We start from the raw sequence: 13,866 nt of genomic DNA, 5'->3' as shown, positions 1-13,866 counted from the left end.
TCCCCCTCCCACATGTGCTCACAGTTATAAGGCAGCTTCTCGTTTCTCTCTCCAGTCATGTGATAACAAGTAAGGGGAGAGAGGAAAGAAAGTCTGCAGTTGGTCTGTCTCTCCCTGCAGGCTGGAGGGAGCATAACGCCTAATGCTCTCTCCAGCATATGACGGAAGCTGCTCCTCCTGACAGGAGTGAAATTGCGATCACTCACTGTCAGAGAGGAGCGGCTCCAGGACCGCACCTGACTGGCCTACTGAGCCATCGGCCCACTGGGAATCTCCCGGTAGTCCCGATGGCCAGTACATGCCTGCCAGAAGGTGCAAGTGTCGGTCCTTAGCTCCTGTCATGATCACATGCTGGCTGGCCATTTCGGTGTGCACAAGACCTCTGAACTTCTTCAGCGCATGTTCTGGTGGCTGCAATTACAGAAGGTTTGCAAGGACTATGTGGAGGCATGTGCAACCTGCATTCAGAACAAGGGCAGAAAGTCAAAGGCATGGGGTTTGTTGAAGCCATTACCCGTCCCGGAGAGGCCATGGAAAATGATCTCCATGGATTTTGTTGTCAAGCTGCCACCTTCAGAAAGCTACACTACAATCTTTGGCTATCCAAAATGGCTCACTATTTGCCAATGAAGGGCACACCCACTGCCGCTGAGACTGCTAGAACATTCATTAAGGAAGTAGTGAGACTTTATGGCATCCCTGCAAATATCACTTCAGATCGAGGGGTGCAATTTACTTCCAAGTTTTGGAGGGCACTTTGTGGGTCTCTGAAAATTGACCTTTCTTTCTCCTCTGCCTATCACCCTCAAACAAATGGCCAGATGGAAAAAACAAATCAGACGCTGGAGCAGTATCTGCGCTGCTTTTCTTCTTTCTCCCAGGATGATTGGGCTCCTCTTCTACCTCTTGCCGAGTTTGCATACAACAATTCTATTCATTCTGCCACAAAGCAATCACCGTTTTTTGCAAATTACGGTTTCCATCCCCTGTTCCTGTCTAACAACCTCCCGGAGTGTCCGGTACCAGCTGTCCAAGAGAACCTAAATTTCTTCGAGTCAAATAATAAATTTCTACAGGAGACTATGGCAAGGACTCAGAATTACAATAAAGAGGTATATGACAAGAAGAGAAGGGGAGAGCTTGATCTCAAGCCCAGGGATCAGGTCTGGCTGTCCACTTTGAATTTAAGATTGGCATGCTCTTCCAAGAAATTGGGCCCTAAATTCGTGGGTCTCTTCCTCAATAGTAAAGAAGATTAATAACGTGGCTTATGAGCTGAAGTTACCAGAATAATTCCGGATCCACCCGGTCTTTCATGTGGCCCTACTCAAACCTGCAGTTCCTGATCCCTTTGTCAACCGGAAGGTCGGTCCCCCTGAACCTGTGATCATCGATGGAGAACTTGAATTTGAAGTTGAATCCATCCTGGATTGCAGGAAAAGATGTAACCAAGTCCAGTTTCCGGTGAAGTGTAAGGGGTATGGGTCCGAGGAGAACTCCTGGGAGCTGGAGTTCAACATCCATGCCAAGAGATTGATTCTTGATAAGAAAACAAAGTAGATATGACGCTGTTCGGCTGCTATCACATAGTGGTATAAAAATATGGGGTGTTTCCTTTGAAGAACCCTGAAGACTAAGAAGATATTACACCGTGTATTACTACGTGTTACCAAAGTGTATCAATTAAATAAAATTACTTGTGCACTGTTATTTTACATTAAAGCTAAAATCAAACAAAGTAAGTGATTCCTGGTGCAGAAAAATCAGTATATCAGTTGAGGATAAGACACTAAACAAAATTGTGATACTTGCTGAACCAATCTAAGGTGCAATTGCAAATGATATGCTTACATAAACCTTTCCAAAGTTCTAATTTATAAAAACCACCAACGAGCAGATTTCCTAGGTCTACATTTCTATAGTGTCCATTATACATAACCCAAGTGAAAAAAACATCAAAAAGCCAAGACTGCTGGATAATGAAATGAATGAATGAAAATAAAGTAAAAAATAATATAACATAAAATAAAATAAAAATAACAATAATAATGATGGATTTTAAATTATAAAGTGCTCTTGTGCCCGTGAAAGAAATCTTCTTTCTAGCCAGATGGACTTTTCAGTGAGTGAACACACCGTGCATATCTTAATACGTGTTCCTATTGCAGCTGCACTCACCAGATTCTTCTCCCCCTCCTGGGGTTAAAAGCATCCACAGTATATGCCACTGTGTAGCAATAGTGAAAGAAGACCGTCAAGCATTGGTGTCAGCAACAAATGCCTTTGTTAATGCTACCGTATGTGAGTACTTTTTCATGAGTTTATTAATAAAATAGTTTGAAACAGTATCACGCTATTTGGGCTCCCTCTCTCTCTTCCATGATGTACAACATATAATGAAATCTCCTCATAGCCAGCACTAAGAACGGTCTTCTTTCATTATTGCTACACAGTGGCATATACTGTGGATGCTTTTAACCCCAGGAGGGCGAGAAGAATCTGGTGAACGAAGCTACAATAGGAACATGTATTAAGATATGCACGGTGTGTTCACTCACTGAAAAGTCCATCTAGCTAGAAAGAAGATTTCCTTCACGGGCATAAGAGCACTTTATAATTTAAAATCCATCATTATTATCGTTATTTTTATTTTATTTTATTTTATATATTTTTTTTCTTTATTTTCATTCATTCATTTCATTATCCAGCAGTCTTGGCTTTTTGATGTTTTTTTCACTTGGGTTATGTATAATGAACACTATAGAAATGCAGACCTAGGAAATCTGCTCGTTGGTGGATTTTATAAATTAGCACTTTGGAAAGGTTTATGTAAACATATTATTTGCAATTGCACCTTAGATTGGTTCAGCAAGTATTACAATTTTGTTTAGTGTCTTATCCTCAACTGATATACAGATTTTTCTGCACCAGGAATCACTTACTTTGTTTGGTTTTAGCTTTAATGTAAAATAACAGTGCACAAGTAATTTTATTTAACTGATACACTTTGGTAACACGTAGTAATACACGGTGTAATATCTTCTTAGTCTTCAGGTTTCTTCAAAGGAAACACCCCGTATTTTTATACCATTATGTGATAGCAGCACCATATCTACTTTGTTTCCTTATCATGTATCATTGCTCCACCTAGTGCTAGTAATTAGTAGAGGCAGCAGTTCTAAAACCCCACCCTTTATTCAACATTAAGTCAGTTGCATGGAGATTTTTTCTTTATTTCTGTCTAAGAGATTGATTCTTGCCTTTAAAAGGTCCCATCCAAGTAAGATGGCACAGTTGAGAATCCGGAGGCTGCCCCTTGGGGGGGCAATGTCAAGGAAGACGTTCTGGTAATCCAGCTGCTTGTGGAAGACCTGTGCGCAGAATCCCCATCAGAGGAGTCAACTGGTGCATGCGGGTGCGCGATAGCGCAAACGGGCACACGCGTGTGTGCGATGGTGCGAGCAGGCGCTCATGGGCTGTGCGCGGGTGCACGCAGGTGTGTGCAGGTGCACGCAGACGAGCAGTGTAACAGCACTTGGCGCCAAGAAGCTTATTTAAAGGAGTCTGTCACCATGCCTTCTTGCTGTCCAGTCTACAGTGTTTTCTGAGACCCTTGCTACTTGTTAGCTGCTTACCTGATTCCTGTCTACCTGGCCTGTTCCTGACTACTCCTGTTTGCTGCCAGTCTCCGACCCCGGCTTGTCCTGACTACTCTCCTGCCTCTTCCTTTGATTTGATCGCTGCCGCCTGTTTCCAACCCGGCCTGCACCCTGACTACTCTCCTACCTCTGTCTGGTACCTGCTCTGCCCGCCAGTGTTGACCCGGCCTGTCTGACCTCGCCAGTGTTCCTGCTGAACTACAGAACACCTCCCCGCTGTCTGCTGTTCCAGAGTTCCTGCCAAGCTACAGAGCTACTCCTTGCAGCCAGCTGTTCCAGTGTTCCTGCCAAGTTACAGTGCACCTCCTTGCAGTCTGCTGTGCCAGTGTTTCTGCCGAACTACAGAACACCTCCTCACTGTCTGCTGTTCCAGAATTCCTGCCAAGCTACAGAGCTCCTCCTTGCAGCCAGCTGTTCCAGTGTTGCTGCCAAGTTACAGTGCACCTCCTTGCCGTCTACTGTGCCAGTGTTCCTGCCGAACTACAGAACACCTCCTCACTGTCTGCTGTTCCAGAGTTTCTGCCAAGCTACAGAGCTCCTCCTTGCAGCCAGCTGTTCCAGTGTTCTTGCCAAGTTACAGTGCACCTCCTTGCCGTCTACTGTGCCAGTGTTCCTGCCAATCTACAGAACACCTCCTCGCTGTCTGCTGTTCCAGAGTTCCTGCCAAGCTACAGAGCTCCCTCTTGCAGCCAGCTGTTCCAGTGTTCCTGCCAGTCTCTTTTAAGCTGCTTCAGAGGTCTAGATCAGCCCCAACACCTGCCACCTGTCAGGCACTTGTGCTCCTTTGCACTCCTGAGTCCCTGTCTCCTCTACCAGGGGTTCTCAAGCCAGAGGCATACGAGAGGCCGCTCCCTGCATTCTGGGCTCCATCACCAGGTACGTGACAGTTCTTGAGAATGTCCTAGTGTTTGGCAAAAATGGCCTTAATCTGGCGATATTGGGTAGAGAACGAAGTCATCATAGCCCACTTGAAACTATTATCAGAATCCTGCTTGGGTTTTTCAGCCAGTAAGGACTCTCTGTTCACTTCTACTATACGTCGAAGTTCGCAATCTACCTCTTTAGGATCGTAACCCTTGTCAAGTAGCCTAGTTTTCAATATATTGGCCTGTACTTTGAAAATTTCTACATCCGTGCAGTTTCTACGTAGTCTTAGAAACCTGCTACGTGGAACGGATTGGAGTCACGACGGATGATGGCAGCTGTCAGTTGGAATGAAGCCATTTCTATCGGTTGGTTTGAAATGTGTTTGAAATTCAAACCGTCTGTTTCTTTAATTTGAATTTCCAGGTCTAAGAAGTTGATCCTATCAGTACTTGCACTATAGGTCAAAGAGATAGCCCTGTAATTTCTGTTCAAATGGTCAAAGAATGCCTGCAATGATTCTGCGCTGCCATTCCATAGGAGGAGTCAATATAATATAAAGTGTCCATAGGACTAGGGAAGGGGTCCCAAGGGCATAGATGATATCCTCCTCCCATTTGGCCATGAACAAATTAGCAAGGCTTGGGGCAAATTTGGCCCCCATAGCCACTCCACGAAGTTGAAGGTAAAACTGTTGGTTAAACCAAAAATAGCTTTAATTTTGGTTGCAAACTCCAATAACTCAATAATGAATTCACACTGGAAAGGAGCAAGGGATAGTTCCTTATCCAGAAAATATTGGACAGCCTCAATACCCCTTTCATGTGGTATGTACGTGTAAAGGGAGGCCACGTCAGCAGTGGCCATGATGTAATTGCCCTGCACGTCCAAACCTTCCAATAACCTAATAGTAGCTCCAGTGTCCTTAAGATAGGATGGTGTCTGTCTAACTAAAGGTTGTAAATAAAAATGTATGTAGCGGCCTATACGAGACGTGATAGAGTTAATGCCACTCATGATAGGCCGCCCAGGGGGGTGAAGGGGGTCTTTGTGAATCTTGGGCAAATAATAGATTGTGGGAATTCTAGGAGCTAAAGGTATTAAAAACTCTCTCTCTTTTTTATTCAAAATCTTATTATCGTAACCTTTCGTAACAATACTCTGGAGTTTGTTTTTATATGAAATTCTTTATAGGTATTAGGTTCATTCAAGATCCTATACATCTCTTGTTCGTAATCATTCTTGTCTAGAACGACAATGCCTCCACCTTTATCGGCCGGACGTATTACCAAGGCCTTCTGTTGACATAGGGACTTGAGGCAGATGCTGGACACAGGTTGGTGACATGTACGTTTTGCAGGTAATTGGGCCAAATCCTTAAGTACGAGGTCCTTAAAAATATTAATAGCGGGCGCCACTGGAACAGGCGGATTAAACAATGATGGATTTGATAATCCCGAATGGACAGTTCCAGAAGAGGTGAGGCTACCACCACTTCTATATGGAATAGAGATGAGGTAGCATTGTATGTTGAGTTTACAGATGTACAGTCAGGTCCATAAATATTGGGACATTGACACAATTCTAATCTTTTTGGCTCCATACACCACCACAATGGATTTGAAATTAAATGAACAAGATGTTCTTTAACTGCAGATTTTCAGGTTTAATTTGAGGGTATTTACATCCAAATCAGGTGAACGATGTAGGAATTACAACAGTTTGTATATGTGCCTCCCACTTTTTAAGGGACCAAAAGTAATGGGACAGATTAACAATCATCCATCAATTTTTCACTTTTTAATACTTGGTTACAAATCCTTTGCAGTCAATTACAGCCTGAAGTCTGGAACGCATAGACATCATGATGCTGGGTTTCATCCCTGGTGATACTCTGCCAGGCCTCTACTGCAACTGTCTTCAGTTCCTGCTTGTACTTGGGGCATTTTCCCTATAATTTTGTCTTCAGCAAGTGAAATGCATGCTCAATCGGATTCAGGTCAGGTGATTGACTTGGCCATTGCATAACATTCCACTTCTTTCCCTTAAAAAACTCTTTGGTTGCTTTCGCAGTATGCTTCAGGTCATTGTCCATCTGCACTGTGAAGAGCTGTCCAATGAGTTCTGAAGCATTTTGCTGAATATGAGCAGATAATATTGCCCGAAACACTTCAGAATTCATCCTGCTGCTTTTGTCAGCAGTCACATCATCAATAAATACAAGAGAACCAGTTCCATTGGTATTCTGCTACATATTTTTGTTTAACCACTAGTCGACCAGCCGCCGCAGCTTTACTGCGGCAGAATGGCACGGCTGGGCGAAACAATGTTATGTTACATCTCTTCACCCTGTGTGCCACGGTCCCTACTGTGCCATGCAGACAGCCAGATGTGGTCGCGTTCCATTGGCAACCATACATGCCCACGCCATAACACTACCACCACCATGCTTCACTAATGAGGTGGTATGCTTTGGATCATGAGCAGTTCCTTTCCTTCTCCATACTCTTCTCTTTCCATCACTCTGGTACAAGTTGATCTTGGTCTCAACTGTCCATAGGATGTTGTTCCAGAACAGTGAAGGCTTTTTTAGATGTTGTTTTGCAAACTCTAATCTGGCCTTCCTGTTTTTGAGGCTCACCAATGGTTTACATCTTGTGGTGAACCCTCTGTATTCACTCTGGTGAAGTCTTCTCTTGATTGTTGACTTTGACACACATACACCTACCTCCTGGAAAATGTTCTTGATCTGGCCAACTGTTGTGAAGGGTGTTTTCTTCACCAGGGAAAGAATTCTTCGGTCATCCACCACAGTTATTTTCCGTGGTCTTCCGGGTCTTTTGGTGTTGCTGAGCTCACCGGTGACATTCTTTCTTTTTAAGGATGTTCCAAACAGTTGATTTGGCCACATCTAATGTTTTTCTATCTCTCTGATGGGTTTGTTTTGTTTTTTTAGCCCAATGATGGCTTGATTCACTGATAGTGACAGCTCTTTGGATCTCATATTGAGAGTTGATAGCAACAGATTCCAAATGCAAATAGCACACTTGAAATAAACTCTGGACCTTTTATCTGCTCCTTGTAAATGGGATAATGAGGGAATAACACACACCTGGCCATGGAACAGCTGAGCAGCCAATTGTCCCATTACTTTTGGTCCCTTAAAAAGTGGGAGGCACATATACAAACTGTTGTAATTCCTACACCGTTCACCTGATTTGGATGTAAATACCCTCAAATTAAAGCTGAAAGTCTGCAGTTAAAGCACATCTTGTTCGTTTCATTTCAAATCCATTGTGGTGGTATATAGAGCCAAAAAGATTAGAATTGTGTTGATGTCCCAATATTTATGGACCTGACTGTATTTGTGGACATCAATAAATGTACCGAATTTGTCTAGTTTTTTAGGTGGGGCAAATCTGAGACCCTTGTCCAAAACAGACATTTCTTCTTGTGTGAAAGTTTTAGTGCTCAAATTAAACACGCCTTGGCCCATCAAGTTCGCTTTCTTTTTTCTCCTCTGTATTCTCCTCCCCCCTCTTGTGCCTGTCTTGGGTCTGGACCCCTTTTTCACAAGGGTGGATCCACGTGAAAAACCTGACCACCATATACATTGGGATTTGTTTGATTGTACCCGTAAAGTGATTGTTCATGGATGTCTCTGGGGTCAGATGAATAATCACGTGAATTCCTAAGGGGAAAAAATCTATTATAAGTGGCCACAAGAGGTTGACCATAGTGTCAGGGGTTGGAATAATGAGAATCAGAATATTCTCTATATCTAGCCGGGGAAGCTTCACAATAGTAATTACCCTGATCGCGGATATTGTTAGGATTGGAGTAGTAAGAGTTAGCTCCACGTTGACCTCTACCACCTCGTTTGCCCCTGTTGTGACCTCTGCCCCTACTAAAAGAGTTAGGGGTATGGGGGCTGTAGTGATGTACTTTGGGTTGTGAAAAAGGAAAAAATGGCATTTGAACTTGCTCGTGACTGTAATGTATTGCCGACTCCCGGTAATATAGATAAAAATCAAGGAAAAAGACAGAATAACGAAATTGTCAAAAAATGTTGACACTTTTTTTGCTGAATGGGTGGGGGTACAATGTACTCCTACCAATTTACATAGGGGGGTGCTGGGATCTGGGGGTCCCCTTGTTAAAGGGGGCTTCCAGATTCTGATAAGCCCCCTGCTCAGACCCCCCACAACCCGGTGGTTGTGATGAGGCCCTTGTCCCCAAAGCACCATCCCCACGTTGAGGGCAAGCGGCATGGTATGGTTCAGGAGGGGGTGTGCTCGCTCATCCTCCCCCCCTTTCCTGGCCTGCCAGGCTGCTTGCTCAGATAAGGGCCTGGTATAGGTTTTGGGGAGACCCCACAGCAATTTTTTAAGACATTTTGGCGTGGAGTTCCCCTTAAAATCTATGCCAGACCCTAAAGGGCCTGGTATGGATTTTGGGGGGACCCCACTCTGTTTTGTTTTTTTTTATTTTGGCGTGGAGTTCCCCTTAAAACCTATACCAGACCCAAAGGGCCTGGCATTGACTAGAGGTGGGGGGAACCCAAGCCGTTTTTTTTTTTGTTTCTTAATTCTGTCGTAGGGTTCCCCTATTCTACACTGACTGCACTGTGTGTGTGTGTGTATATATATATATATATATATATATATTTATATTGTGGGGTGATTAGCTTGTGGGGATCACCTTTTCTTGAAATGAAGGTCAGCGCACAGGCAGTTTCTTTAAAATCTGGCAAGTTGCCAGCTTTATTTACAGGTGGTTTGCAAAGTCATAAAAATAAACAAAACAGTAAAACAAATCCTTGCTTTCCGGCGCTAAACCAAACAGTACAGTCCCTGTCACCCACAAAACAAGAGGTAAAGCAAACCTTCATTTTCAATCCAAAATAAGGCTCCTCTCTCTCAGATTCCCTTCTGAGTCTCAGGCCAGAGCACTGCTGTGCTCTCTTCCTGGTCATTTAAAGTCCACCTGAGCATGAACTCAAGTGGACCAGAAGACCGGACCGAAACCAAGCCTGCCACAGAGGCTGGAAAAATCTGGGCCGGATTCCGGTTCAGTCTCTGACAATAGAACAAATGTGAGGTGAAATATACCGATAATCGATGATTTCACCTCGCATACCTTCACATATCCTCCCCCTCTGCTCAAGCCCCTGTGGCTGAGCAATTGTTCCAAACATACAGTGTACGTGGGAGAGGGCATCTGCATTGTTTTGGAGCTTGCCCGGCCTATGCTCTACTGTAAATTTAAAGGGCTGTAAAGCCAGGAACCACAGTGTCACACGGCCATTTTTCTCTCTGTTGTCACACATCCACTTTAGAGGAGCATGGTCGGTGACCAGCTTAAATGACCCCCACAACAAGTAATACTTCAGGGAGTCTAAGGCCCATTTAATAGCGAGACACTCCTTTTCGACAATGGGATAGTTTTTTTTTCGTGCTTGTTCAGTTTCTGGCTCAGGAATACAACCGGGTGTTCCTCACCATCTCTGTTCTGGGATAGTACAGCCCCTAGTCCCACCTCAGAAGCGTCCATCTGTACCACAAACTCCTTTGTGAATTCTGGGGTCACTAGCACCAGTAGTACACAAAAGGCCTGCTTTAATTTCTGGAACGCCTCCTCGGCTTTAGGGTTCCATTTAACCATGACTGACCCTCTACCCTTCATCACGTCAGTCAGAGGGGCGGGAATGGTGGCAAAGTTGGGTATAAACTGTCTGTAATACCCCGTAATGCCCAGGAGGGCCCAAACTTTTTTTTTTTTTGTTTACCGTTTGGGGCCGTTTTTGAATTGCCTCAACCTTATTGGTCTGAGGCTTGACCAGTCCCCGGGCCAATAACATACCCAAGGTATTTGGCCTCCTCCAGGCCTATGGCACACTTTTTTGGGTTGGCCGTGAGACCTGCTTTCCTAAGGGAATCTACCACTGCTTGTACTCGGAGAAGGTGTGATTCCCAGTCTGGGCTGTGAATGATGACATTGTCCAAATAAGCAGCTGCATACAGGCGATGTTGTCTCAAAGTTTTGTCCATCATTCGCTGGAATGATGCAGGGGCTCCATCCAGACCAAAAGGCATACGCTTGTACTGAAATGAGCCCTCAGGAGTGGAAAAGGCAGTCTTCTCCTTGGTCGATTCAGTTAGCGGTATTTGCCAATAGCCTTTCGTTAGGTCTAGGGTTGTTATGTAGTGAGCCTGTCCCAACCTGTCAACGAGTTTGTCGACCCGAGGCATTGGGTATGCATTGAACTTAGACATACTGTTGAGTTTCCTAAAGTCATTACAAAACCTGATAGTGCCATCAGGTTTTGGGATGAGCACTATGAGGCTCAACCACTCACTGTGGGACCCTGCTATCGCATCCAACTCTAACATATTTTTGATTTCCTTCGTGACTGCCTCTCGCCTGGCCTCTAGGATTCTATATGGCTTTACATTTACGCGAAACCCCGGGTTCCGTCACTATGTCATGATGGATCACGTTGGTCAGTCCGGGTAAGGGGGAGAAAAAGTCTCTATTTTTGTATACAAACGCCCTAACGTCACTTTGTTGTGCCACGGACAGGGAATCCGTTATGGGGACGTCAGATGTCACCAGTACCCGGTCTGTGGGAGGCGGGGATGCGGCCAGTAAAGTCTTTCTATTCTTACAGGGCTTTAAGAGCGTCACATGATAAATTTGGTGTGATTTTCCCTGGCTGGTAGACTTTGTAGTTTACCTCCCCCACCCTTTCGACAACTTCAAAGGGACCCTGCCGCTTGGCTAGGAACTTGCTTTCCACCGTGGGCCAAAACTCTGTCCCCAGGGCTGAAAGTAAGGAACTTGGCACCCTGATCATAGACCCTTCTCTGAGCTTCCCTGGCTCACTCCATATGTTCTCGTACCAGGGGCAGGACAGCTGCAATTCGAGCCCCTCCTTCCCATGTTTCTTTGGTGACATCTAGTAGCCCCCTGGGATGTCTACCATACAAAAGCTCAAAGGGGTAATAGCCTGTGGATCCCTGCGGAAACTCACGTATGGCAAACATGAGATAAGGTAGCAAAAAATCACAGTTTCTCCCATCTTTGTCGATCACCTTTTTCAGCACACTTTTCAAAGTTTTATTAAATCTTTTGACAAGACCATTTGTTTGGGGGTGGTAGACAGAAGTACGGAGATTTGCTTCCTTGAGCCCCACCAACAGCTTCCCCTTCCTTTTGGCAAAAAGGGTCTGGTGAGAGTTTCCGTGTTTCCCCAGAAGGGGCAGCTCTAACTACCAGCCTCCCTTTGCTCTCCCATAAATTCCAAAGATGGGGAGAACTTCTCCCCACTAAAGCTTCATGAAGCAGTGAAGGTACCACCCCCACTGAATGTGTTACACTGCCCCAGGGGGTATCAACCTCAACCACCGCTGTCTGGTAGTCCCGAGTGTCCCCATGGATGCAAGTTACCCCAATAGTACTGGGGTGTAGTTTTGTGGGGTTTACACAATCATCCCTGACTAGGATCACCACACTACCAGAATCTAGCAGGGCTGTGAGTAGCTTCCCATCCACTGAAATAACACACATTTGTTTTTCAATGCGAGTCTGACATGATGCAGTACATGTGCAAACAGAGACATGCCTCTTTTCATATAAGCATAATCGCATTGCATAGGTTCATCATTTATAGGACAGTTTGCAGCAATATGCCCTAATGCAAGGCAACAAAAACACCGTATATGCCCTACCCCCGCTCCTCTTAATGGTCCCAAAGACCTTCCTGGCTTCTTTGGCCAGTCTCCAGGTCTAGGACCCACAGTCTCATCAGCTATAACAACAGTCTTATCTAACTTCCCCATGCTCTTGAACCCTGGAACAGTCTTACCAGAATGGCTGGGTGATCTTGTACCCCTAGACACACCGAAGTGGGGCATAAACGGGTTCTCCAAGTCCTCAGTAGCAATGTACCTCTCCACTAGGTCTACTAACTGGGTTGCAGTTTTGGGATCCCCCTGTCCGACCCACTTCCTCAGAGCAGCAGGGAGCGCACACAGGTATCGGTCCATTACTACACCATCCACGATCTGAGGGCCTGTCAATGTCTCCGACTGCAACCACTTCCTGGTGAGGTGGACCAGGTCGAACATTTGAGAACGGGCTGGCTGGTTGCTGGAGTAGGTACACTGATGAACGCGCTGGACCCGGACTGCCATAGTGACACCCAAGCGTGCGAGTATCTCTGACTTCAGGGTCTCAAAGTCCTGGGCCTTATCCAGTTCCAGATCAAAATAGGCCTTTTGAGGTTCTCCTGTCACAAATGGAGCCAACAGACCCGCCCACTGTTCTTTTGGCCATCCTTCACGGACAGAAACTCTCTCAAAATTTGCAACGTCATCGGCAGGTATCATTTTCTGTAGGTGGTAGGAGGCACATACCATCTTTGGTTCCACTGGCACAGGAGGTGGGTACCCCTTTTTCAGTTCCACTAGAGCCTCTGCGAACTGCCAGTTTATCTCCTGCTGGGCCGCCTGTTGTGCTGAAGCCATCGCCTGTTGTGCTGCAGTGGCTACCTGTTGTGCTGCAGCGGCCACCTGTTGTGCTGCAGCGGCCTCTGCAACTTGGCAATTGACAATTTGGACACATTTTTGGGATGATTGGGATTTTTGATTTCAATATATTTATTGAAGTTTTATACAAACATAGAGCAAAGCAGTAATGTACATATTTCATACATTCGACAGTATTAAGTGGTCGTAGTTCTAACATGCTGCGTTAATTAACAGGCAAAAGGTATGTAAATGAACAGAAATGAATTCCAAACCAGCTAGACATGGGAGGTGATCTTCCATTCCCTCATCACCCCATGTGGGATCAAGCTGTGATGGGGAGGAAGAGATACACTGCTTCTTGTTCATATCACAGCCGATTAAGAAGACTACAAGCGGAGAGCTAATTGTCTAATGCCTTATGTGGGTGCTGAGTTAACACTAACAATATTGAACTGAGGACAAGGGTAACAGATGTTGCCTCTATTTCTGTAGCGGTGTAGGTAGTCTACATATCTCAGTGTGTTCCCTATGATGATGTATTGGGAATGCAAAGAGTAAGTGTTCAGAATATCTTGGGCATTATATAGCTTACATTAATCTATTGATTTGTCTTATCGTACGTATCTTTATACCGGATGGACCATTGGGACCATTCTGCTTGTGTTGTACGTAGACAGCCTTTGCTTGACGCAAATAAACATTCATAAGTACAGTGCAATTGAGTGGTAGTTATGACTTCTGAGCAGGAAGGGCTCAGTTTAGAATGCCAGTTGCGTGTGATGATCAATTTAGCCGCTAGCAGTATATGTGTA

The sequence above is a fragment of the Aquarana catesbeiana genome, linkage group LG12, assembly GCF_042186555.1.
Source record: "Aquarana catesbeiana isolate 2022-GZ linkage group LG12, ASM4218655v1, whole genome shotgun sequence".
NCBI lineage: Eukaryota > Metazoa > Chordata > Amphibia > Anura > Ranidae > Aquarana > Aquarana catesbeiana.
Note: the sequence above shows the minus strand (reverse complement) of the source record.